Below are 24,643 nucleotides of genomic sequence, written 5' to 3'. Positions count from 1 at the left end.
TTTAGGACTCCTTTAAGTAAGATGTAGCTTTTTCTTAAAAAAAAAGTTTTAAGGCCCGAATATCCTAAAAGTTGAAGATTCTATGATCTGGAATCTTATGTGTAAACCATTTCAATGAAACAGATTGATTTATCTACTGTTAAACTAATCCCCCAAATCTCCAGAATGATCTATGCATGTACCTAACCTCATGAGTCAAAACTGGAATCTTGGCACAAAAATGGAGGCATTAGATAAGCAATTAACTTCTGTGTGGTTTTTGAATGCACAAATGAGGGCATACTTCTGAAAACAGGCTGCCAGCCTCAGTGTAGGATGGCTATTTTGGCATGAACAGACCCATTAAGTGAATAATTAAAAGAGCACTTGGCCCTGGTATCCTGAACAAATTCCAGCTTGGTTAATTATATGCACTTATTGCCATTTTAATCCTCCCTGCAATTTCAACTGGACACAAAGTTTTCCTAAATCCTCTGCCCTAAAATAGTATTCTGCTGAATATGGGGTGTTTGTCTTCTACTCCTGTTTGTGCCCAGTGGTTTGGCAGTATTCCCATGAAGTTCAGCTTGGGGCTTCCAAAGAGCACATAAACAGGAAACCTAATCTGAGGAAAAATATGGTGGCAAAATGTGTTCAATTTCAAAGGGTCCCAAGGGGTTTTGGGAAAACAAAAAAATTAATATTGTAAAATACACTTTGGCATCAGAGGTTCGCTATGGACATGGATGCTCATATGAAGACTTGAAAATATACTGATGTCTGCATCATTTAATCAATAAGTAGCTAGACAAAAAAAGGTGCTAATGCAGAAATACTGTCACAGCCAATTTTATAGCATTTGCTACTTTTCCTGTTTTGTTTTTCCAGGTGGGAATGTTTACACTCCACAATTTTAGATTTACTTCCTCAATTCCCATAGAGTAAAATAATAAAAAAGCAGATGTGTATATGAATAAAACTTTAAGTGGATGCATCTGCTTAAAAAAAAAAAGAGCATTCTTATTTTTTTCAGGTCTTCTTTATAAATGAGAAACCTAAAAGCTACCTGAAATTCGATCTGTGAATGAGACTATGGTTGTTACATTTATTTTCAACATTTTATAACATCTTACTTCAATAATCACTGGATAAGCAAGTTATTTTAAAATGAGAATCTACCTTAAATAATCACACACATTTTATATTTTTGAACCTTAATGTTGAATTTTGGATAAAATTTAGATTAAAATTATGTTTAGGAATATCATTTAAGATATAGATATATATGTAGATATTCTCTCTCTCTCTCTCTCTCTCACACACACACACACACACACACACACACAGAGCATTTTAAAATAATTAAATTTTAACACCATTATTTACTATATTCTATAATATCGTTAATGTCAGAGTGTGAAATGAAACATCAAATGTACACAGATATCCTATTAAAATTTGACATAATAAAGTTGGGAGAGGTATTAGAAAAATATATTGATTCAAAATGATGATAATACATTTACAAATGAATTACGTTTTTTAATATTTATCACTGATTTTATTATATTTTATCAAAACTATACAAAGTTTGAAGAGTATGTTTAAAATGATTTGTCAAAAGTAAGGCCAACGAATTATGAAATTCACTTGGGTATCAGGATGGGGAAGAACTCAAAGAACAGACAATTCCATCTAGATTTTCATGAAAATGCCATCACCACCCACATGCACAACTTTATGAGTGCTCACTCAGGGGCCATGCAGAAGGGAGTTGTGTATTAACTCATGGCAAATTGCTCTCACAAGGACACATAGAAAACCAAGTAGTCACTGCTAATTTTCATCACAAACATGAACTTGTGATAGTGGCAGATTCTAGAATATTTTGATGACCCTCGTCATTTGTCAGTGAGTGTGCTGTGGGTAGGATTGCTTTATAGATAGGTACTCAGTATATATTGGATAATTGATAATTGTGCACGACTATCTATATATATAAAAGCCTAAGCAACCGTTCAACTGTTTGACTGTTCGACCAGTAGCTATGACGGTGCACTGACCACCAGGGGGCAGAATCTCAATGCACAGGCATGGAAACATGGAACAGACTGATGAATCTCAGAGGGAAGGGGGGAGGGAGGAGCGTGGAGGGTGGAGGGTGGGAAGAGATTAACCAAAGATCTTATATGTATTCTAGAGGCCTGGTGCAGTGATTCATGCACCAATGGGGTCCCTTAGCCTGGCCTCCGGGGATCGGACCAAAACTGGCAGTCTGACCTCCCTCGAGGGCTCCCAGATTGCGAGAGGGCACAGGCCAGACTGAGAGACCCCCACCATTACATGAATCTGTGCACTGGGCCTCTAGTTATTAAATAATATAAAAATGTATTACTAAACTGGCAATTAATGTTACAGGAGAGTCAAATGGAAATTTTAAAATATCTCTCAGATCCTAGCCATTGGATGGCACTGTCTGAAAGAAACAAGGAATTAGAAATCTAAATTTAGAACTAATATTCTTTTTTTTTTTAATGACCTTTGAATATAATCATAAAAATGTATTTGGTTGAGTTCAAACAAAATGCTCACTTAGTAGACTTTGACATTGTATTCTAAACAGGATGTTAAATTCTGTTTGACTTTACTTTGTATAATCACAGCCAATTTATTTATGTTTGAAATTACTACCTTTATATTTCTATTGTTTCTTAAATGGTAACCAAACTAAATTTCAAGAACAAAATTCCTATATTAATTTCATTTAAAATATGCATATATTTTCATGGCAAAATGTGAACATCTATAACAAGTAGAATAATTATTACAAATCACTCTGAATATATTATATCAAAGTCACTAAGGCAAGTGTTAAATATAGCATAGATTCTGAAAACCATGACCTTATTTTTAAAAATCTCTAATTATAAGCATAGTTGTATTGGAGACTATTTAAGACACATTTTAAACTGCATATTTATACGTCTTTGGGTATTCTGATTTGTTCCTATATTTTATTATCTATACTAATAAAAGTCTAGGTGGCGTCTCGCCCTCATGTCATCACAAGATGGCTGCCCCCATGTCGTCACAAGATGGCTGCCCATATGTCATCACAAGATGGCCACCACAAGTTGGCCGACCCCACATTGTGACAAGATGGCCACCAAAAGATGGCCACCACAAGATGGCCAGCAGGGGAGGGCCATTGGGGACGACCAGGCCGGCAGGAGAGGGCAGTTGGGGGGGATCAGGCCTGCAGGGGAGGGCAGTTGGGGGGGACCAGGCCTGCAGGGGAGGGCAGTTGGGGGTGACCAGGCCGGCAGGGGAGGTTAGTTAGGGGCGACCAGGCCAGCAGAGGAGGGCAGTTGGGGGGGACCAGGCCAGCAGGGGAGGGCAGTTAGGGGCAACCAGGCCAGCAGGGGAGGGTAGTTAGGGGTGACCAGGCCAGAAGAGAAATGCAGTTGGGGGTGGGGCCTGCAGAGGAAGGCAGTTGGGAGCAACCAGGCTAGCAGGGAAGGGTAGTTAGGGGCGACCAGGCCAGCAGGAGAGGGCAGTTGGGGGTGACTGGGCCTGCAGGGGAGGGCAGTTGGGGGCAACCAGGCCAGCACAGGAGGGCAGTTAGGGGCAACCAGGCCAGAAAAGAAATGCAGTTGGAGGCAACTGGGCCAGCAGGAGAGCAGTTAGGCATCAATCATGCTGGCAGGAGAGAGGTTAGGGGAGTGGTCAGCAAACTGTGGCTCACGAGCCACATGCGGCTCACGAGCTGTGGTTTGCCGCTCTGTTGACTAATGAGTTTGCTGACCACTGACCTAGACTCTCCATTCCAATAATTATAGGCTGTTGTTGTTCCTTGTGATTAAGCCACTATCCCAGTGGTTGGCAAACTCATTAGTGAACAGAGCGGCAAACCGTGGCTCGCGCCACATGTGGCTCACGAGCCGCAGTTTGCTGACCATTGGGTTAGGGAGTGATCAGGATGGCAGGCAGAAGCAGTTAGGGGCAATCAGGCAGGCAGGCAGGCAAATGGTTAGGAGCCAGCAGTCCCAGATTGCGAGAGGGATCCCAGATTGGAGAGGGTGCAGGCTGGGCTGAGGAACACCCCCCTCCCAGTGCACGAATTTCATTCACCAGGCCTCTAGTATTTAAATAAGGAATTATGGTGGTATTTTTATATTTTTTTATCTCTCCTGTAACTTTCCCTTTTTTTAAATCAATGGCTAAGTTTTCAAAAATAGGAAGAATTCCTAAGAATACAAGTCAACAATGATAGAATACCAATGAATTGCAAATCAGGGGCAAATTTATTATAGTTGTTGTATTGCCCTTTAAGTTGTTAGGGTAAATAGACAAAGTGAAGAATTCAATGTTTATATAAATTATTTTTAAATACTTTAATAAATAGCAGAAAAACTGCTAACTACTACTAGATAGAAACTTACATATATATAAATAGTATTTACTATCAATAAAACTGTGGGGAAAATTAATTAAGGTAACAAATCGTTTTCTTGAATATTTCCTCTGTAACTGAGTGTGGTCAGTTTGTCACATAAAATCAGTATGTTTCCAAAGAACGCTTGTTTTGTGTTATTTTAAGCAGTTAAGAAAAATTCTGAAACTGTTCAGTGCAGTGATGCAGCCCTGCCTTAGACATCCAACAGCTGGAATGGGAAGCTTCGGCCTGGTGTCTGCAGGAGGCCAAATCAGCCAATAAAAGCAGCAAGCAGGTGCATTTATTTGGGGATGAGGGTAAAAGCAAACTGGTTTTACTAGTAAATGAATTTCCCCAAGTTAGTTTTTTGAAAAATGTCAGCTTGATACCCCGCATAGATGTATCTTGCTTTTGCATTCCCTTTAGCCCTATGTTAACCCATTAAATATGGCATGCAAGGCCTTCATATAGTTCTCTCGTTCCATCATTTCCAAACTTTCAGTAAGTTCTGTCTAAGTCATGGCTTGGTCTCAGAGGAACTGGTGAAGGATTTTTGTCCATATGAGGGATGAGACAGGAAAGGGAAAGGCCAGGTCAAGAACCTCAGGGCCAGTCCCCCTGGAAGGAATGGTAACCGAAGTCCAGAGGTTCAATATCAGAACAAAGGCTTAGGCAGAAACCAACAAGCAGGAAAGATCTGAGACATGGAAATATCCCCTAAAGGTTCCAGAATTACCTTATTTGCTGATAAATTTTCATTCTCAAATTCCAAAAATACCCAGTTCATTTTATGTCTACCATCATCTAGTTACTTTGTTTTCTATACAAGATAATAAAAAGCTTGAATTTCCCAGGAAGAATTCAATGATAGAAATTTTTACTCTTATCAATAAATATGCAGTACTTCTATTCATTAATTACTGAGAGAGCATTTTATAGTTATTCGACATAATTTTTAAAAGTTATTTCATACCAAAGAGGTGGTGGTCTTTTAAACCACCTTTCAGTGATTTGATTTTACAAGAATTATGCGTGTGTGGCCACAACGGAATGCCTATTTATAGGAAGCTTGTCTCTGGAGTTCCCTGCACATATAAAGCCTAGAAAAAACATCTGTGAAAGGCAAGACTCATTTGGTTCCTAATAAAAGTTACCCTTGGGAAGGTCATTCAGTCCCCACGATCTCTCACTGCCACTGCACACTTCAGAGGGAGCAAACAGAAACATCAAAGTCTTACTATTTTTATAAATAACTTTGTCAGGTACTAGTTTAAGACCTTTTTCAAAACGCACAGTCAGCAATATAGTTGTAAAAGGGAAAATGAACTGAAAGTCAGCGCCCCTACTGCGCCTTCAGCCTCCGTGCTGACTGTGGATGGTGAGGTGTTTGAAAAGGAAAACTGGAAACGAGGAGCAGAGACCGGAAGGTGCACACTCACAGGTGGCCCTCACCTGCTCTTCCCAATGGCTATCATCCAAGCTGGTGGGCAGTGCATGGCTTCCAGATCGGTTTAGTTTGTATTTGACAAACGTTGAGGGGAAATAGACAAAGTGCATGACACCCCCAAAGAGTGCACTTAAAACAACCTGGTTCAGAAGTGATTTCAAACTTGGCAAAATTTTAGTATTTATTTTTCTATTTTTGTTTGAATACATTAATGTGTATTTGCATAGGACCATCTTAAACAGACGAAGCAAATGTCTGTGAAAAAGACACAGAGTCATAAGTACATCCCTCGTTTGCAGGAAAACCTCTTTTTTTTAATACAGTTTCTTCTAAGATCATACAGCTGCCAGGGGGATGTGCATGCATAAGAGAGGAAAAGAATAAATACCTTCCACAGTCACTCAGATCAACCGACTGCAACCTGGCAGTCAGCGTGGTGACAGAAGTGCCAGCCAGAACACACACTCACTGCCGGCTTCCATTTGAGGATGATTTCTCTAAATCAGGGGATATTTTGTGAAATGATAATCTGATTTGTTTGCACTGTCCTATGTAAGAATCAATATATTAATAAATAACATAAGAAGGCAACAAAAAATAAAGTTTAGAATAACAAATGACCTATCTAATCTTAAAAGAAGAAAAAAAATTCCATTTATGTTTTCAAGGCAAAGTATGAAGAATTGTGGAATCTCCCATTAAGGAATTATATTAAAATACACAGAAATATTAAAGCAAAGTAGTTATATTACTTTCAAATTTGCTTTTCCTAAGTTCTAAGAACTATTATGCTGCCTCTTCATCACATTTAATATCCAGCAATGTTTGAACAAAGAACTTGAAGAGGGGGTTCTAATCATTTTTTGTTTCTTAATATAGGACAACAAATATTTATTATACCTCTGCTATGTGCCAGAGACAGTGTCTGGTCCTACAGTGATGAAATGAACAACAAAGGATCCCAGCTCTCTACTAGCTTAAGTCTAGGGGAAGGCACAGAAGAGAAAGACTCAAAGAGGGTAAGTTCAACACAAGGCTAAGGTTAGGATGTGCTATGCAGGCATAAACTAGAGACTCAATGCAGACAGGGAAGTACTCTTGATCTTTCTCCGTCATCTCTCTCCTTACACACACACACACACACACACACACACACACACACACACACACACACACACATCACAATACATCCTTCTTCTCTCTAACTTTAATGCAATGGAATACTGAACTTGTGTTTGAAGTTTTCTGCATAATTTGAAAATTATTGTTTTAATCACTGCTTTTTGGGTGCATTTCAGTCTGACTAGTCCATGGTCTTTCTTAGGAATCATGTACATAGTGTGGGTACCACAATCATGTTGTGAGTGTCTGTGCAGGTCCCACACCTCTGGGTCTGCACATCCTTACTGGCTGGCTCTCACTCTGCCCTGTAATGTAGGGTGACTGAGCCCTGGATTTCCCAGCTCCTAAAGTCAGTGGGGACCAGGTGGTGGAAGAGCAAGAAACCAGGGTCTCTCCCTCCCTCACAGAGTCTGTGTCCACTTGTCCTGCACAGGCTGCCATTCTGAGGGTTTGGATTCCTCTTTCCTGCTCAGGGAGGAGAAAGGCTGTGGCTGACATCTGGGTGCCTCAATGTCCCTTTTTCTGTTTAGCTTCCCAACTATTCTGTAACTGTCCTTTGTACAAAATTCACTGACTGTTAAATACTCAGAGTCGTTTCTCTTTTGTGGCATAGACCCTGACTGACAGGCTTCCCAGACACTATACTATGCGAAAAAATCAAAAGGTCTACAGAGTTGTGCTGAGCCACTTTGAACTACACTGACTCATCACAATTCATTGTGTTACCATAATAATAGTAATAATAGCTTAATATTAATTGTGCTGCTATTAATTTCCATGTGTTTTACATGTATTATTTAATCCTTCCAAGAACTCTTAAAGGTCAGCACAGTCATTTTTTCTAGTTCACAAATAATCCAAGGTTCCCTGGTTAACAGACAGCGGAAGCAGGAATGCCCTTGACCTTTAACTCCACTGGTACAGCTTATTGTAGATACTCCCTGAGAGCCAGACATCATTTCCTTCCTTCTTAGCTCTGTCTACTGCTTTATTTGCTACATTGAATATTGTACAATTTGGTAAGTCATACAACTATGTTTCTTAGAATTAAATCTATAAGATAGGCAAATGTAATCCATTAAAGAGCTTAGAGAGAACTTGTATGAACACAGCACTGAAACTTTAATTGGTGAGAAATATGAGGATTATTTTAGTTCACACAAGCTTTTCACTACTTACTTTCTGATTCTCTGCTGTGTTCTGAAGTGGAAAGTTTGTTTGATACCTGAGCTCCTATAGTCCAAATTATTTCTACACACGTTGGAACTCTGCTAAACTTGGATCTCTTTGAAAGCAAAAATTACAAGTTATCAATTTCTGAAATCCCAGTGAGTCCCAGATCCAAGTCATTGAAGGCACTCAATAAATGTGATTTGTAACAGCAATTGGATGAGTATATTTATAAGTAGATGTGTATCAGGAGATATATGGGTAAGGCTCGAAAATAAATATATGTGTGTAAGTACCTGTAAAATAAGTACCTCCAGATTATACAGAATAAATCTGCCATAACTTTAAGAATTGTTCCTTATGACATACACAATCCTGCAGCATGCAATTGAAATGTGATTTATTAATCCATTCTTTGAATAGAAGGAATAAACTCAGATGTAATAATACTACGGTCACATTTTAGTTGAGGTTGCTCATTACATTGGTCAACAGCTGGCTTTGCCTTCTGGTCATGTATTGGAGGCTGAATACACAGTGTTTCTCCAGAATATGCTGAGAGCCCAGAAAATAGATTTTAAAACTAGTGCAAACCCACAAATGAAAAGAGAACAAGATGGGATACTATAACAGACAAGAGCTGCCAACCTATTTTGTAAGCTGCAAAATTGATGCATAATAAGATGTTACATGAGAAAAAAATGAAACCTAAGCCTTCAGTGGGGAGGAGTTCCAAAGCAGGCTGACTCATCCCGCAGGGTCATATAAAAGTTCAGGATTTGGCAAAATCAGGTACCTTACAAGGGAGGAAGTTTATCTGGAACTGATTATAGGAAAGATTGTTGAAAAGTTTATATGACAAGCAGTTACATTCTCAGATGCCTCCTCCAAGGACAAGTAAATAGGCAATTACCCTCTTACCCTTTCCACTTGTGAAAACATGGAAGTTACTCCCAAGAAATACAGCTTATAGTCTTGGAGACACTCGGTATCATTGAAGGTGATGGTACATATTTTCATCTAGAAAACATTAAAATTTATATGTTGAATTATGGACTACTCCTCCCCTCAATACTAGCAGGAATTTGAAGGACTCCCTACCTTTTACAAATGATCTACCTAAGAGAAAAGCCCATGGAAACCTAGAGTTTTTCCAATAAAAAGCCCGATTTCCCCCTGATCACCCTTGCAGGGAGATTTACCAGTCCCCCAACACCACCTATTCTACAAAACTTTCAATAACCGTATTATGCTTCAATGGTAAATATGAATAAACTGTAAGAGATACACAGACTTTAAGGAAAGCCACTTGCAGAAGAAATCATTAAGGCCAAACAAACAGGGGGAAAACCAGCTTAAAATATAATGCAAAGTAAGAAAAAAAATTAAAAATCTCTATAAATTTTATGTTTTAAATTTAAAAAAATAATTATAAATTCAATATATTTCAAATGCAAAAAGAAAATGCACCAGTGAAACAATACCAAGATGCTATAGGGGGAACAATTGTGAAACAAACAAAACACTCTTGAATTAAACATATGAATTTAAAAAATTAAAATAAATGTTTAAAAAACTTTCTATGGAGGAATTTAGTAAAACCTTCTCCCAAAACCACAAAGACAAAGAAATGGAACTATAAGGGAAAAAAGCTAATTATTATATAATCAATTCAAGCAATTAACTTCCTGAGCAATAAGAGCTCCAAAAAGAGGATGGGGGGTGGATATGAAGAGATATAATTATCTGGGAATAATAAAAGTAAGGGTTCCAGAGCTTGCGAACATGTGGATACAAGTAAAATAAAAAGCCAGCCAAATCCTAAAATAATGAACGAGAAAAGACTTATTCCAAGTGTGTTTATAATCGTGAAATTTCAGAAAACTGGGGATGCAGAGAAAACTCTGGTCTGGCTCTGCTTTGTTTTCCCCTGAATCTTCAGTGCTTGTGTGGTAGCCTGTGGCCCAGAGACCCTCAATGCGCACCTGAGGAATGCATGCCTGCGTGGTGAATGCAGGAACCATGCAGAGAGCTGGAGTCCTGACCACAGGGTATCCCTTTGCTTCTGAATTAGATCAGTGTTTTAGGACTTATACTTCAAGTTGCTATCTTACTAAATTTTTTTTTTCCTTTTAACATGGTTTCCTTCTCTTCACATAGTCTATTTTGCATATGTGTAATCTTATTCAAATAAAACACTACTGCTTTGTTATGATTTGCCATATTTTTATTATTCCTAATCTTATTTTACATTTTTTCAACTACTTGGTACATTTCAGTTTAATCTATTTTTTGTTGATCAGTGAGTCCTACTTCTTCAGTCCTCTACCTCCAACTTTCTTTCTATCTTATCTCTTAGTTTACATTTTATCCAGATTAATAGTGGTCCAGTGGTTAAGAGTAGAGCCTCTGAAAACATTATATCTAGGTTGAAATCACCCTTTGCTGCTCACTAGATATGAAGCTTTGGGAAAGTTACTTAAATTTTCTTGTCTGGAAAATGGTGACAACAATAATCCTTCACATATAGGATTCTCACACAAATTTAGAATTGAGTATCTGTTAAGTTTATCTAATAGTGTTTGGCTTAGACCAGTGGTCGGCAAACTGTGGCTCGTGAGCCACATGTGGCTCTTTGGCCCCTTGAGTGTGGCTCTTTCACAAAATACCACGGCCTGCGCGAGTCTATTTTGAAGAAGTGGCATTAGAAGAAGTTTAAGTTTAAAAAATTTGGCGTTTTACTGTTGATATTTGGCTCTGTTGACTAATGAGTTTGCCGACCACTGTTAGGCTTAGACTAACACTCAAAAAAAAAGACAGAAAGAAAGCGAAAAATATGTTCAAGTTCCAAAGTTTTATCACATGATTTTATGTCTGACTTTTCCTTATTTGTTTTATTTATGGCAACCAGACTGCAGGCATACATTAAACATTAGAATCATCACAATTTTAAAAGGCTGATTTATTACAGGTATGCAATATGATCTATGACTTCCAATTTATATAATAATAATACCAGCACATGGATTGGGAGATATTGTTAACATTAGGTTTTCAAAACAAGAACATCTGTATTGTGTATTCTATAATAAAAAAGGGAGGAGGAAGCATTTTAAATCATGAAGTAAACTTTCCTAAAGCCTAAAATTGGTGCCAACTTAATAAGTCCACAAGGGTTTATGAAATATTTGTGCTCTGTCTGACAGCCCACAGTAAAAACCTGTGGTAGGTTCTCAATTGGATAAAAGGAAAAACAGAATATATTGGAATGAGGCCACATTTATCTAAATCAGCGGAGACATTTCCTACTTCACTGACCTTCACTGTGTTTTGAGGACTACAGCAGCACTGAGAAACAGTTTTTTCTTAAATATGTAAAATGCCCTCAAAGAATGTCTCTTTATCTAGTTTTATTCCCTATGATCAAGTATTTGAGACCTCATTATAAGGATTTCATATGTTTGTCATTACTATATATTTCTCCCCACCAGTGCAAGCTAATCTTACATTCTACAGAAATGCTAAAATTCTCCTAGAAGTGTCATAGTCCTTCCCTTGATGATCATAACTCAAAACAACAGCTTTTAAAACATCCATTGTGCTGACATCTATGGAGAGGAATACTCTGAAGATGACTGGAATCAATCCACATAATGGAAAAATCTAATGTTTAACATCTGTATAAATACTTAGATATGGGACAAAGTAAAGAGTCTGGATAAACTAATTTTTAAAAGAGCTATTGGACTGAATTTTTAATCTCTTCATTTATTACAGATTAAATTACAAAAGACAAGATCCAATCTGATTTTCAACTCATTCTATAGGTCCTCACAATTTTAGTACAAATCATAAATTTTTCAAATTGCCAAAGTTTAAAATATAAATAATTTAAACTACATGATTAAGTTAAAAGTAATGAAGTCTTATTCAATTGGGAGAAATACGGAATTATTTTTATCCATTTTCCCATTTGGCCAAATTAACTTTTCTAAGCATATGTAGTGTCAAATTGTTATCACTTGGTAAGTAAAATAGTATATATATGTATATATGTGTATATATATGTATATATATATACATATATATACACATATATACATATATATATACATATATATACATATATATATATCCTTTTATTCTTTAGAACATCCTATATATGTGCATATCTCTGTGTGTATGTGTACTTACACATTATGTATAACATAGTCTCACATACATGGTTGCATTCCCCTGGCATTCATGAATTAATATTAAAATGTCCATTGGGTTATGTGAAATGGTTCATTAAAGAGTAATTAAAAATACCCAGTATGTTCCCACAATTTGAGAAAAATAAAATAAAAGTGTAATCAACCATGGTATTTGCTTAACCATAGCTCTTCTTATGTAGGACTTGTGAAAATTGTTGCATAGACATCCTTTGAATTAGACAAAAAAATAATCTGTGAAAATTAAGCATGGTCTATTATAGGTGACACATCATGCCTTACAAGCCATTGTCTGTGGTTATTCTGCAATCTGCTATGGCTTTCAGGACCAGGAATCCAGAGCTGCTAGGGTGTAATCTGGTAGATGGGTACAGAAGAGGACTGACCCCATGCTGGTATGGGGCCCACATGCTGGTATGGCATGTGGTAGAATGGGAGATAGTGGATACATAGGAATTATTTAGAACACAGCGATAACTACAGGCTTTCCAGGTCATAATCCAGGACAGTTCTTATTTTTGTTTGTTTATAGATAAAATTTTAAACAGCTCACTCATTGAAAAATATTTACGTGTGTTGGCTTAGTGAACCTTAAAAGAATAGAATATTTAAATTTTCAAATACAGTGGTCCATTATTATGATAGTTAAAACTTAAAATAGCAATAAAATGGTTAACAGCAGATATGTCTGCACTATTGAGACAGAATGAACATGTTGATAAGAAATTAAAAAAAAAAACAAGGGTTCATAGTGAATTTGAACTTTTAAATATAAGAACTTAACCACTGCCTAATGAATTAAATTAACTTAATAAATTTGACCTGTGAACCTTAACTATGTGATGAAGTATTTGCTATCAGCTACCCCAAGTTTCCTTTACTTGTATCAAGGGTGACTATTTAGGTTTTTGTTTGTTTGTTTGTTTGTTTTATGTTTTTGGTTTTCTTAGCTAAATCAGTTGATTAATGTTTCTTATGGTGATCTGAATAAGTGGTAGTCATGATCTGATTTCTCCCTGATGCCTTTACAGTCTGTATGAGCAGGCAGACACTGCTCTGGGGGACAGAGTATTTGACCACCCACATTGCCTTTATCATTACCCAGGTGTTGCCTATCTCTTGAACATATCCATTATCTCCTTTTCTCATCAACAAATAATCAGGGTTATCTCTGGGTTTGGCTACCTGTTCCAGATGGGTCGGCTCTTTATCTCATGATGAGTGGTGACAGACAAGTTAAGGGATGAGAGTGCCATTCAGTAAGATAAGATATTGTTACAGAGTAGGCAGGTAAATGAAACTGTTTTTAGTGTTCCTGGTGGTAAGGATCCTACAGAACTTCAATTCTTTACAAATAGAGGAGATACAACTGGATTCATAAAATTTCAATTATAAGCATATCTCCCATGAAACTGTTTTACCATATATCCATTTTATACATTAATCAAAATATACAACAGAGAAAAGCTTTTTGTAATGTAAGAACAATCCATCAATAAAAAAATATATAACTGGGAGATCATGCCTTTCAATTCTCAACTATTGTGTATAAATAAAGTATTTCCACTTGAAGAATATTAATTTTCAGGAATCAATATCTGTTTTACAGAGAAATATCCCACCCATAAGACTAAATTTCTCATTTTAATCACTGTTTAATATGATGATAGACATATACATTTATGAAGAAATTGTATTACTGAAATCAAGTAAAGAGGTGATCTAGGTATCTTTCTAAACCTGTATTGTCCAATATGTGACTACTGAATGATAGAGATGAGGCTAGTTTAACTGAGATATGCTAGCAGTATAAAATATACACAGATTTAAATTATCTCAATAATTTTTATATTGATCACATGGTTAAAAAGATAATGTCTTGAATATTTGGGTTAAATACAATGTTACTACAATTATTTTCACCAGTTTCTCTTTACTCCTTTACATTCAGCTGCTAGAACATTTTACGTGGCATGTAGGACTTACATTATGTTTTTATTGATCCATTAAGCTCTCAGCAATACAGCATAGCATTAGCATATTGAAAATTACTTTTTTTCCACTCAAAACTCATACATGGTTCACATAATCCATGGCCTTTGTATTAAAAATGGTCTCATATCACTTCAGCCATTAGAATGTGTTATCATAAAGGAATAGAAAAACGAATTTCCCTCTATCATACAACTTCATATCAGCCATGGAAGTAACTATCCTGTGCACTAGGAAGGTCTGGCGTGGAGCATAAATATAAACAGTTATAAGTTTTGTTATGATTCGCTTTGACATTCCCAATTACATTTTGGACACCTTACCTACAGTGTCCACAGCAATCTTTTTAACCAGCTGAGTAAATTTTGTTAAATTCAACCAAGGTTTTGAACATGATTTATTTATTCAGCTGTTAACTCTAGTTTCTTTGGCATACCCCGAAATTGAACATGCACCAAAGTCTGTTTGCTATCTTATTATTAAATAGTACAAAGCTGTTAGGATCCCACTTTCAATAACACTGGGATCCTGTCATTCTTCCTGCCATTCTACCTGTTGTTAATAAAGTGTATGAAATTATTAATTATTGTTTAGCAATTATTGGCATGAAAACTGATCTTTTATAAGCATTGTTGAGATGAAGAAAGTATCCTCTTTGCTATTTCCATTATCAACCCCAGCTTTTTTTGTCTAATACTTAAAGCATGGCCAAATCCTTGAGTAAAATCAACTATTTTTCTAAGTTCACTTGACAATTTTTTTTAAAAGCTAAACTTTTTTTATGCACCACTATTATCAAAATAAAGAACAGCCAAATGTCAAACAATCTGTTTCTATTCTAAGAAGACTTGGTGTTTATAGTACTCAAATATAGAATAACATTTTTGGAATACCAAGTAAGGTAGGTAGCTAGGCGACCTAAAATCCATTGCATAAAATTTACAATCATAAATTATTTTTAATCTCAGCCACAATAAAAATGAAAAAGTCAAAATGAAAGACATTTCTGATTAAAGAATGTTTTGACAGAGAGTTACAAGACTATTGCCCAAGTGCATCAAATGTACTCAGGCACTTAACTTACCAGGCCAGTATAACTCCACTTGAAATTGCTTCAAGTGTTCCTAGGGAGATAGAATTACAGTTTTAGAAACTTATTCTAGATAAGGCAAAGTATATATGTTTATTTGTAAATTATTATTCTTAAAATCATATCTTTATACAGTATCAATTCTATACTCTAAACTCTATGTGTAAGAACCAAAATAGACTTTATAATACTCAAATATTTTTATTTGTTACAACAGGAATTGGAGTTAAAACCATCCTGTTCACAAAACTAATTCTATAGAGAGTATTTTTCTAGTGTACCAATGAATTCTCTAAAACAATACTTATTTCAAGTCATGAAGTTTATATAATTAATTTTAAAAATAGTGTTTACAATTGATAATAAAATGCATATTTACCCATCATGTTATCATCATTAAAAATAATATAAATTATTATTAAATAAAATTATTATTATTATAGTTGTTTGCCATTGAGGTAGTGCAGAGGTCGCTGAAGCAGCCCCTTCTAGCAGACAAGCACCCATTCATCACATTAACTGTAGTTTAGGCTCCAAAAATTTTACAGAGAAGGGCTGAGTCAGAACAGGCAAATTGATTTCATAGGGCCTCTCCCTGTAGTGGGAGGAGTCATTAAATATGATTTAACAATGGTAGATACCTACAAAGGTCTTCTATCGCCTTATCCATGAAAGGTCTGCTAATGTTACAGAGGGGTAAACAAAACTACTTTACAGGGGATGCCATAAGTCCTACAAACAGATCGAGGTTCCCATTTCACCCCAAAGCAAATGCACAAATGAGAATCACAAAATAACATAGCTTGGGTTTTTTTCTTATACTATCACTAGAGGCCCAGTGCATGAAATTTGTGCTCAGAAGGGGGGTGTGTCCCTCAGCCCAGCCTGCACCCTCTCACAATCCAGGACCTCTGGCTCCTAACCATTTGCCTGACTGCCTGCCTCATCACACCTGACCACCTCTGCCTGCCTGCCTGATAGCCCCTAACCACTCACCTGCCTGCCTGATTGCCCCTAACTGCCTCTGCCTGCCTGCCTGACTGCCTCACCTCACCCCCCCCCCCCCGCCCCCCGCCCCACCGCACCTTCGTCCGGAAGGACATCATCCAGAATGACATTGGGAAGGTCGGTCGTTCAGCTGTCAGGTCTAATTAGCATATTACACTTTTATTATTACAGATGCTTCAGCAGTAGATATCACAAAAAGACATAATGAACTTGCAAAACTAGAGAGAAGTTGGAAGTCAATAGTCCCCCAAATAGTAAAAAACACTGTTCACAGTTTTGACTGAATTAAATACATGCACATGTGTACACACTCAGCATAACTACACCATGTTTAAATGGATAATAAACATGGAGACTACCGAGAGAGATACTGCAACCTTTGTTGGTGTGTATATACACACCAGACACATACAATCACCAGTTTTACAGATGTGGGAACCCTGACATTGCTGCCCATAGCAAAGAAACAGCTACCTGGTCCTCACACCTTTCCCTTCTCCCTCATAGAAAATACAGAGCCTCACCCTACCTGGTTTGGCTCAGTGGATAGAGTGTCGGCCTGCAGACTGAAGGGTCCCCAGTTTGATTCCAATCAGGGGCACATGCCCAGGTTGTGGGCTTGATCCCCAGTGTGGGGCATGCAGGAGGCAGTTGATCAATAATTCCCTCTCATCATTGGTGTTTCTGCCTCTCTCTCCCTCTCTCTTCCTCTCTGAAATCAATAATATATATATATATATATATATATATATATATATATATATATATATATATATATATATATATATATATAAAATAAATAAAATCCAGAGCCGTCCTCTTTCCCTTTAGTCCTGACAAGGCCCTGTATGTACCATCCACTATGGAACCATCAGCTTGTAGCCTCTCATCATTCAGCATAAGCCAAGCAAACTGCTCACCACTCTCTGGAAAGAGGCATTCTTATCTGATGCCCATTTATAGTTGACCTTTGTACAACACAGGTTTGAACTGTGCAGGTCCACTTCTACTTGGATTTTATTCAAGAGAGATGGCTTTTTGAATCCTCTGTCCCTCGTTTCACATGCAGGTTCACCAGCCATCGATTGGAAACAGTATTCTCACTCTCAATTGGTGAACCTGCGGGTGCTGAGAGTCGCCTGTATTCATTGTCCTGAGCCATGTTACATAAGGGTCTTTAGCATCCATGGATTTTTATATCTGTGAGGGTTCTGGGACCAATCCCTTATGGATACTGAAGGATAACTATAATAAATTTGGGGGAGGATAAGAATGATGGCAGATTTTTGACTGCAGGAGGTGTCGTTTTCCCTAAGCCCCATTTTTTCAAAGGTCAACTGTACTTTGCTCAACTGATGGAAGGTTTTAGAACAAACCTGGCCTTACTTCTGGCATCCAGGAAGTGGAACTAACAACCCTTGGGTTGGGTAACAATATTTTGGGGAAAGCCAGGAGATAATCAGATCCTATACTGCTGGCCACAGATAATCTCTCTTTCACCCTTACTCTGGTTCCGTGCCCCTTCCTCACTAGTGTCCACTACACATCCATTTGTGGACCACTCCTGTGCTGGTAATTTACACCCCACTGCAGACAAGGTATGTCTGGAAACAACGCAGTCTGCGTACAACACAGGGAGACACATAACATGGGTCAGAATGGGGACAATGGGAACCACACTGTTGGCTAATCAGGTTAGTAATCCTACTGACATGATCACATACATCAACCCTGAGGATCACACTCTTCCTTCTGTAACAACCCTTACTATCAACACCCACTCCTGCAAAACCAGACTCTAAAATGCCACATGTAAGTCCTAAATTCCTTCTAAACCCTGTGGGCTAAATTTAACTTCAAATAAGGTACAACCCACTATTATTATTAACTAGTGCTACCAATTACAGCAATGAACCACTTCCTACCAAGTTTCATTTAAGAAATGCCCAGAGATACTATGCACCTACTGCTATAACCAGGATGCTCATGATAGGTGCAATCAAATTAAAACACTGTAATCCAGAGTCTGCACCAATAAATCCTATAAAATTATAGATATAAAATTATAGCTCTTCCTAATCCCTGGAATAATGATAAAAATAACGCCTGCCAACAATGTATGCCCTTACAAATATTGGCCTCTTTTCCTATTAATTATATTGATCTTTCTCCCTCCAGTATTTATTGAGATAGAAAGACCTTGCAGTAGCCACATGGCCAAGGGACTCTTACCATGAACTTTCTTCCTGGCCACTTAGCAATATATACAAGGAAGGCAATGTATACAGCATAATATTACATGGGCCAAGGCATTTCTAAACCAGTTGGGGACTACACCTGTCTTGTGAATTCTTCCCGAAGCTAACCTTCTCACTGTCAGTTGTACATACTTACTGTCAGTAGTACATAACCCCCAACTGGAGGAAGCTCTATGACAATTGCAACACTGCCTGTCTACAGTAAACAATCATGGCTTTTGGGTCTTGCAGCAAAGACAATTCTTATTAAAAATACATCTGATCGCACAGGGGAATCTAATAGCTCTCTGCATGGGCGTTTCTCTGCTCAAATTGACAACTATTTGCTTACAGCTTTTACAGAATTTGCTAGGTCTACCATGACCACCATTAATAAGAATTAAGTAATAAATGAGGGAAATTGCCACCCAATGTTATTTTTCTGGGGGATCCTTAAAAAATGTACACAACCCCACCTTATAGGAAATAGAAACAATAATGAAAAGCCCAAAGGCAAAGCTAACCTGGGAAGAATTGTATTGATGTAGCCACTCTGCCATCCTCCAAGAGGCTACCCTGAGGCTACTGGGTTAGTCAATCCCACTGCCCAGAAAACTTTCCATAGAATGGAAATTATGAGGCAAGTTGTCCCCCGCTGGAACACAGTAATGTCGTGATAAACGCGTACAGACATGAGACAAATATATAATTCATGTCTATTTATTTTAAAAAAATGGTCCAATTTGAGAATTCCATATGTGAATTCCCCATAGTTCATTCTACAATGCTGTATGCGGTTATATTAACAAAGCACAAAGAGTAGACAAATACTCATTACTTTTATTTTTGTGAATATAATAATATTTTGCTCATATTTTTTGTTATTGTTGAAGGAGAGAGAGACTTTAGCCTAGAAGAGGTTTCTCAGCCTCGGCATGATTGATGTTTTGGGCCAGATAATTCCTTGCAAGGAGCTGGTTGGGCCTTGTATGTTTGACAGCATTCCCGGTCTCTACCCAACAGATGCAGGTAGTGTCCCCAATCTGAACTGTGACAATCCAAAACCCTCCAGGATGTCAAATTGCTTCAAACTTGTGATGGAGCAAATTCCAACCCTCTATTGGCATAGAGAAAAACATGGTATGCCTTTTTATTCTTGTTTTCCTACCTCCATCCCTAGCTCTTTTATTCCCAATTACAGAAATCTTGTCCATTCACCAGATAAGTTTCAGAGCAATAGATAATGGGTCTTTTATTAATTGCTAAAATTTCTGCTCCCAAACTATACTTTTAAAGTTAAATTATGAGTCTATCTATCTTCCTTTTATGTCTAAGTGTTATAGACTTAATTTTGACTTATTTTTGTTTATTAAATTTATTGTAAAACAGTAAAAAAGGGTTGCATTTCTGTGAATTTCTACACCAGTGGTCAGCAAACTGTGGCTCGTGAGCCACATGCGGCTCTTTGGCCCCTTGAGTGTTCTAACGCCACTTCTTCAAAATAGACTCGCCCAGGCTGAAAACCGACTTCTGCGCATGGGCCACGAAGTTTCAATCGCACTGTACGTGCATGCACATGGTATTTTATGGAAGAGCCACACTCAAGGGGCCAAAGAGCCGCATGTGGCTCGTGAGCCGCGGCTTGCCAATCACTGTTCTACACCATATTTTCTCAGAAATCTTTCTATCTTTTAAAAAAAAAGTAGAAACTCATAAAAAAGATGTTTTGACCCAGTAAAATTTCTGATTTAGTTCACTTTATGGATTAAGAAAATATTCTTTCTAAGTGCGCACATAACTGGGAGATTTAAAATACTATCATGGATGAAATCCATTTTGTGAGTTAAGAAATCAGTGTTTCCGAATATGAGTAAAACCTGAAGGATTCAAATACTCTCATTTAGTTTTTATGGATGTCTTTAGTCGTCAGTTTTCTTCCTTTGCTTTCACTCTCTTAAGAGTGAGGTTTAAAATACATTTTACACAAAATATTTTTTTCTAACAATTATCAGGAAATGGTTACTTTGAAACAATGATTCTGGATTTAAAAAGGGGATTCAGTGGCCTGTGCCTTCTTGGGCTATCTTACTATGAATGTGTATAGCATCCTGGGGCCGAGCTGGTGACTGGCTTCCTGGCCCTGGTGAATGTAAGCATTATAATGGGAGAGAGCAGAGTCCTTTGAAGAGAAAGTTCATCTACTTAAAACTGTCCCGGGAGTAAAGCAAAGGTGGGACTGTATGCTATTATATACATCTACATTGACGCTCAACTTTGCTCTTCTTCTTCCCTGTTCTTTGTGAGAAATATTTTCTAGATTCTATACATGCACAGAATGTATCTATCGAACATTTAGAAAATGTAATTTTCTAAATTCTTCAATTTTTTAAAATTCCATTTGGATTATCTAATATTACTTGAAATTGTGCCATAATGTAAATTTAGCCTCTAAAGAGTCCACAGAAAGCTGTCTAAATATATATATGCTTAGTGTGAATCTCAAAACAACTGTTGATGATGCTGAGGCAGGTAAGAGAGTGTTTTTCTTTAAGTATCCTGTGCCTCATGTGTGAAAAGAATCTAGAATAAATTCTACTTAATTTACATGGATGAGTTGTGCAAAAGATAATCAGACATCTAAGCTTTTTTTTTTTTTTTGTACCCAGATCTCAACAAAAGCAGTGTCAAGCACTGTGAAGAGCAGGCTGTAATTGGACCTTGGAAAATCCCAAGAATTATATCTCTAGAACCAAATTAATTGCTCTTAGGGAAGATTACATATAATTACTCCAAAAAGCTACTGATGAGAAAAGTTGTCTGCTGCTTTATTTATTCCAATAAGGAATTTTTTCTTAATCTTTTTAGATACACTTTTACATACAAGAGGCTGGTTTCCTAGCAGGGAGGGGTCCCAAGACAGGTGTTCAGGGATATGGAGCAATTGAGGGTGTGTTCATTTGGAGAAGCCTGTGAGAACTGAAGTCTGATAGGGAAGGAAGAGGGAACCAGTGAGGATGTGCTCTCAACTATAGTTCAGCCTTGACCTGGTTCTAGGGGAGGGCTCAGGGGCAGACAACCCATCGCAGAGTTATCCTGCTTAAGGCAACTGGGGTGGGGCAGCCTTGAAGCCCTGACTGAGTCAGCCATGGTAGTAAAGTGTCACCTGAGAGCAATTCTCTGGAGAAGGGGAACAACATCATTTGCATAAATGAGTCCAAATGGAGAGATTTATCCTATGTCTAGAAGTAGGCATTTCTGAAAGCCCTGGAAGTTAGAGTCTTCACAGTGCATTATCTCTCAACTGCACATTTCAATGTTCCCTCCTACTCACGTTTACAGGAAGGGCCAGTAAATATCAAACTTGAAAAAGAGCAATTACAAAATGGTGGTGGGGACCATCAAAGCTATTTTGTGCTACTCCTAAGGTGAGGTGGGACTGAGGATACAATTTCAACTGAACATAAAGATGAATTTTCCAACAAGCCAATACTGCACAGCATTGCAAGGAACTGTTTTGTTTTTTTCTGTTTGTTTGTTTGTTAATCCTCACCAAAGGCTATTTTTTCCATTGGTTTTTAGAGAGAGTGAAAGAGAGGGAGAGAGACAGAGAAAGAGAAACATCGATGTGAGAGAGACACATCAATTGGTTGCCTCCTGCACATGCCCCAACCAAAGCTGGGGATCAAGTCTGCAACCGAGATACATGCCCCTGACCAAAATCAAACCTGAGACCTGTCAGTCTGAGGGCCGACACTCTATCCACTGAGCCAAACCAGTTAGGGCAAGGAACTGTTTTTAAAAGAAGCAACCTGAGAAAATATATTTAGCTAATATAGTATAATAACTTCATGAGATTCTCTTCTGAAATCTAATGACTACATTATATTTTTTGTGTCCTAGGATATTTATGCTCTCATCAAGTTTAGGTTACCAAAAGGTTAATGCCAGAGACTTGTTCAAAAGTGCATCACAGATCTTTTGAATCATTTTAATACTATTTTTAATTTAGATCTATTAGCATTAAATAGGTAATATACCTATGTACAAACCCACCAGTATACTAATGCACTATAAAAATATAAAAATATTATACCTTTACTCTCCAATACTCTGACATGTGTGTATTTATTGTTATTTTATAATAAATTAGGGAACCTTTCCATTTTTTACATTGTTTAAATCTCTTAATTTCATCATCAAAGTAGATCTACACACTATAATTAAAACAAACAAAACAAACAAAAAATCCTAAGACCTACCAACTCTGTGCCCTAAACCATTTTACCATTATAGGGACTAGGTTGAAATTTTCTGAGGCAGCCAATACATGTTGTTTCCACTCTTACACCTGTAATAAATCTCCAGTTTTAATTTTAGAGACAAATTTATCAGCTTGGCTTGCCATCCTTGAAAATAGGTTGTTACAGTGAAAATTCTGAAGGACCTGTAGAGCCCAACTCCCCTCAACTGCCTTTATACTAATATTAATCCTGTTTTAATTCAATGCCATTTAAACTTCCCTTGTACATGATTTGTTCACTAAATTGCAATACTTTCCAGACTGCCAAGAATGCTACAAGTCAGAGGCCAGACTCAAGCAATTGAAACTATTTAGTGTCAAAACAAAATCTGGAGAAATTCCAGCTGGTGGATGCCCCATGAGACATTTATCTCAGAAGTGTAGAAGTTACCTACTACTTTATGGACTTCTGCACAGTACTGGTAGACATAATACATTCAGACAAAAGGCAATAGGACATAACGTTCCTAGAGAAATACACACTGAACTCCTGTATCGATAGTATATCAGCTGAGCGTTCAAGTAGGCTCTTAGGCATGACCGCTAAAAGTTTAAGTGCCTCAGAAACTTGGATAAATGGGTTTAGCACTTGGATGCAATTTACATGGTTGTGTCTTTTGATGCTACCCAACAACAACAACAACAACAACAACAAACACATCAGAATAATTCAGTGCAGAACCAGTCCTGTTGGTCATTTCCTAATACTCAGAGGGTTCTTTAAAGTCTTTGGCATAATTCCATTGATTGTGGTTGACTGACAGCTATTTCAATTACATGCCTTTGGAATTCTCACAATTGTTTGCTAGGGAAGGGGACATTTGGAAACTGGGGTCCTAATTATATACCTAACAGTGCTTCAAAAACATGCACAATTCATTTAATCTCCACGAGCCCCATTTTTATACATCAAATTAAAAGGATGAGCAAAATTATTTTTATTTTTTCTTCAATTTATATTAACGATGGATGTGTGTGCCTGCACAGGCACATACACACTACCCTATGATTAGCTTACAAAATATTTCATCTGATACCATACATAGTTCTTTCAATACTAGTAACTATATTCCCTCTAAAATTAAAGAAATGGGCTTTGTTTAAATATAATCCCATTTTTTAAAAATCTTTATTGATTTCAGAGAGGAAGGGAGAAGGACAGAGAGATAGAAACATCATGATGAGAGACAATCATTGATTGGCTGCCTCCTGCACGCCCCCCACTGGGGACCGAGCCCACAACCCAGTCATGTGCCCTTGTTCAGAATCGAACCCAGGACCCTTCAGTCTGCAGGCCAACGCTTTATCCACTGAGCCAAGTCGGCTAGGGCTATTCCCATTTTTTAAAACAAAAAAATTTAAACTATGACTGAATCAGAAAAAAAAAAAAAGGAGATCTGAAAATCTGGACAAAGCTAACAAGGAAAAGAAAGAAAAGTTGTGGGCTGCATTACACTGCTACCTTTTTTTAAAAAAACATCAAGAAAGAAGATATTGCCACATTTAAAATGTATGTTGTATAGATTATCATTGCTACTTAAGGTTATGAGTGATTGTTTAGATATATGCTTTTTCAGGAGAAAATAATGAATCTGGCATTTGGTGCCTTATTCTTATTTTAGATTGTACTTCTTTAAATTAAAAATCAA

Source organism: Plecotus auritus (genome assembly GCF_963455305.1).
Source record: "Plecotus auritus genome assembly, chromosome: 6".
Taxonomy (NCBI): domain Eukaryota; kingdom Metazoa; phylum Chordata; class Mammalia; order Chiroptera; family Vespertilionidae; genus Plecotus; species Plecotus auritus.
Note: the sequence above shows the minus strand (reverse complement) of the source record.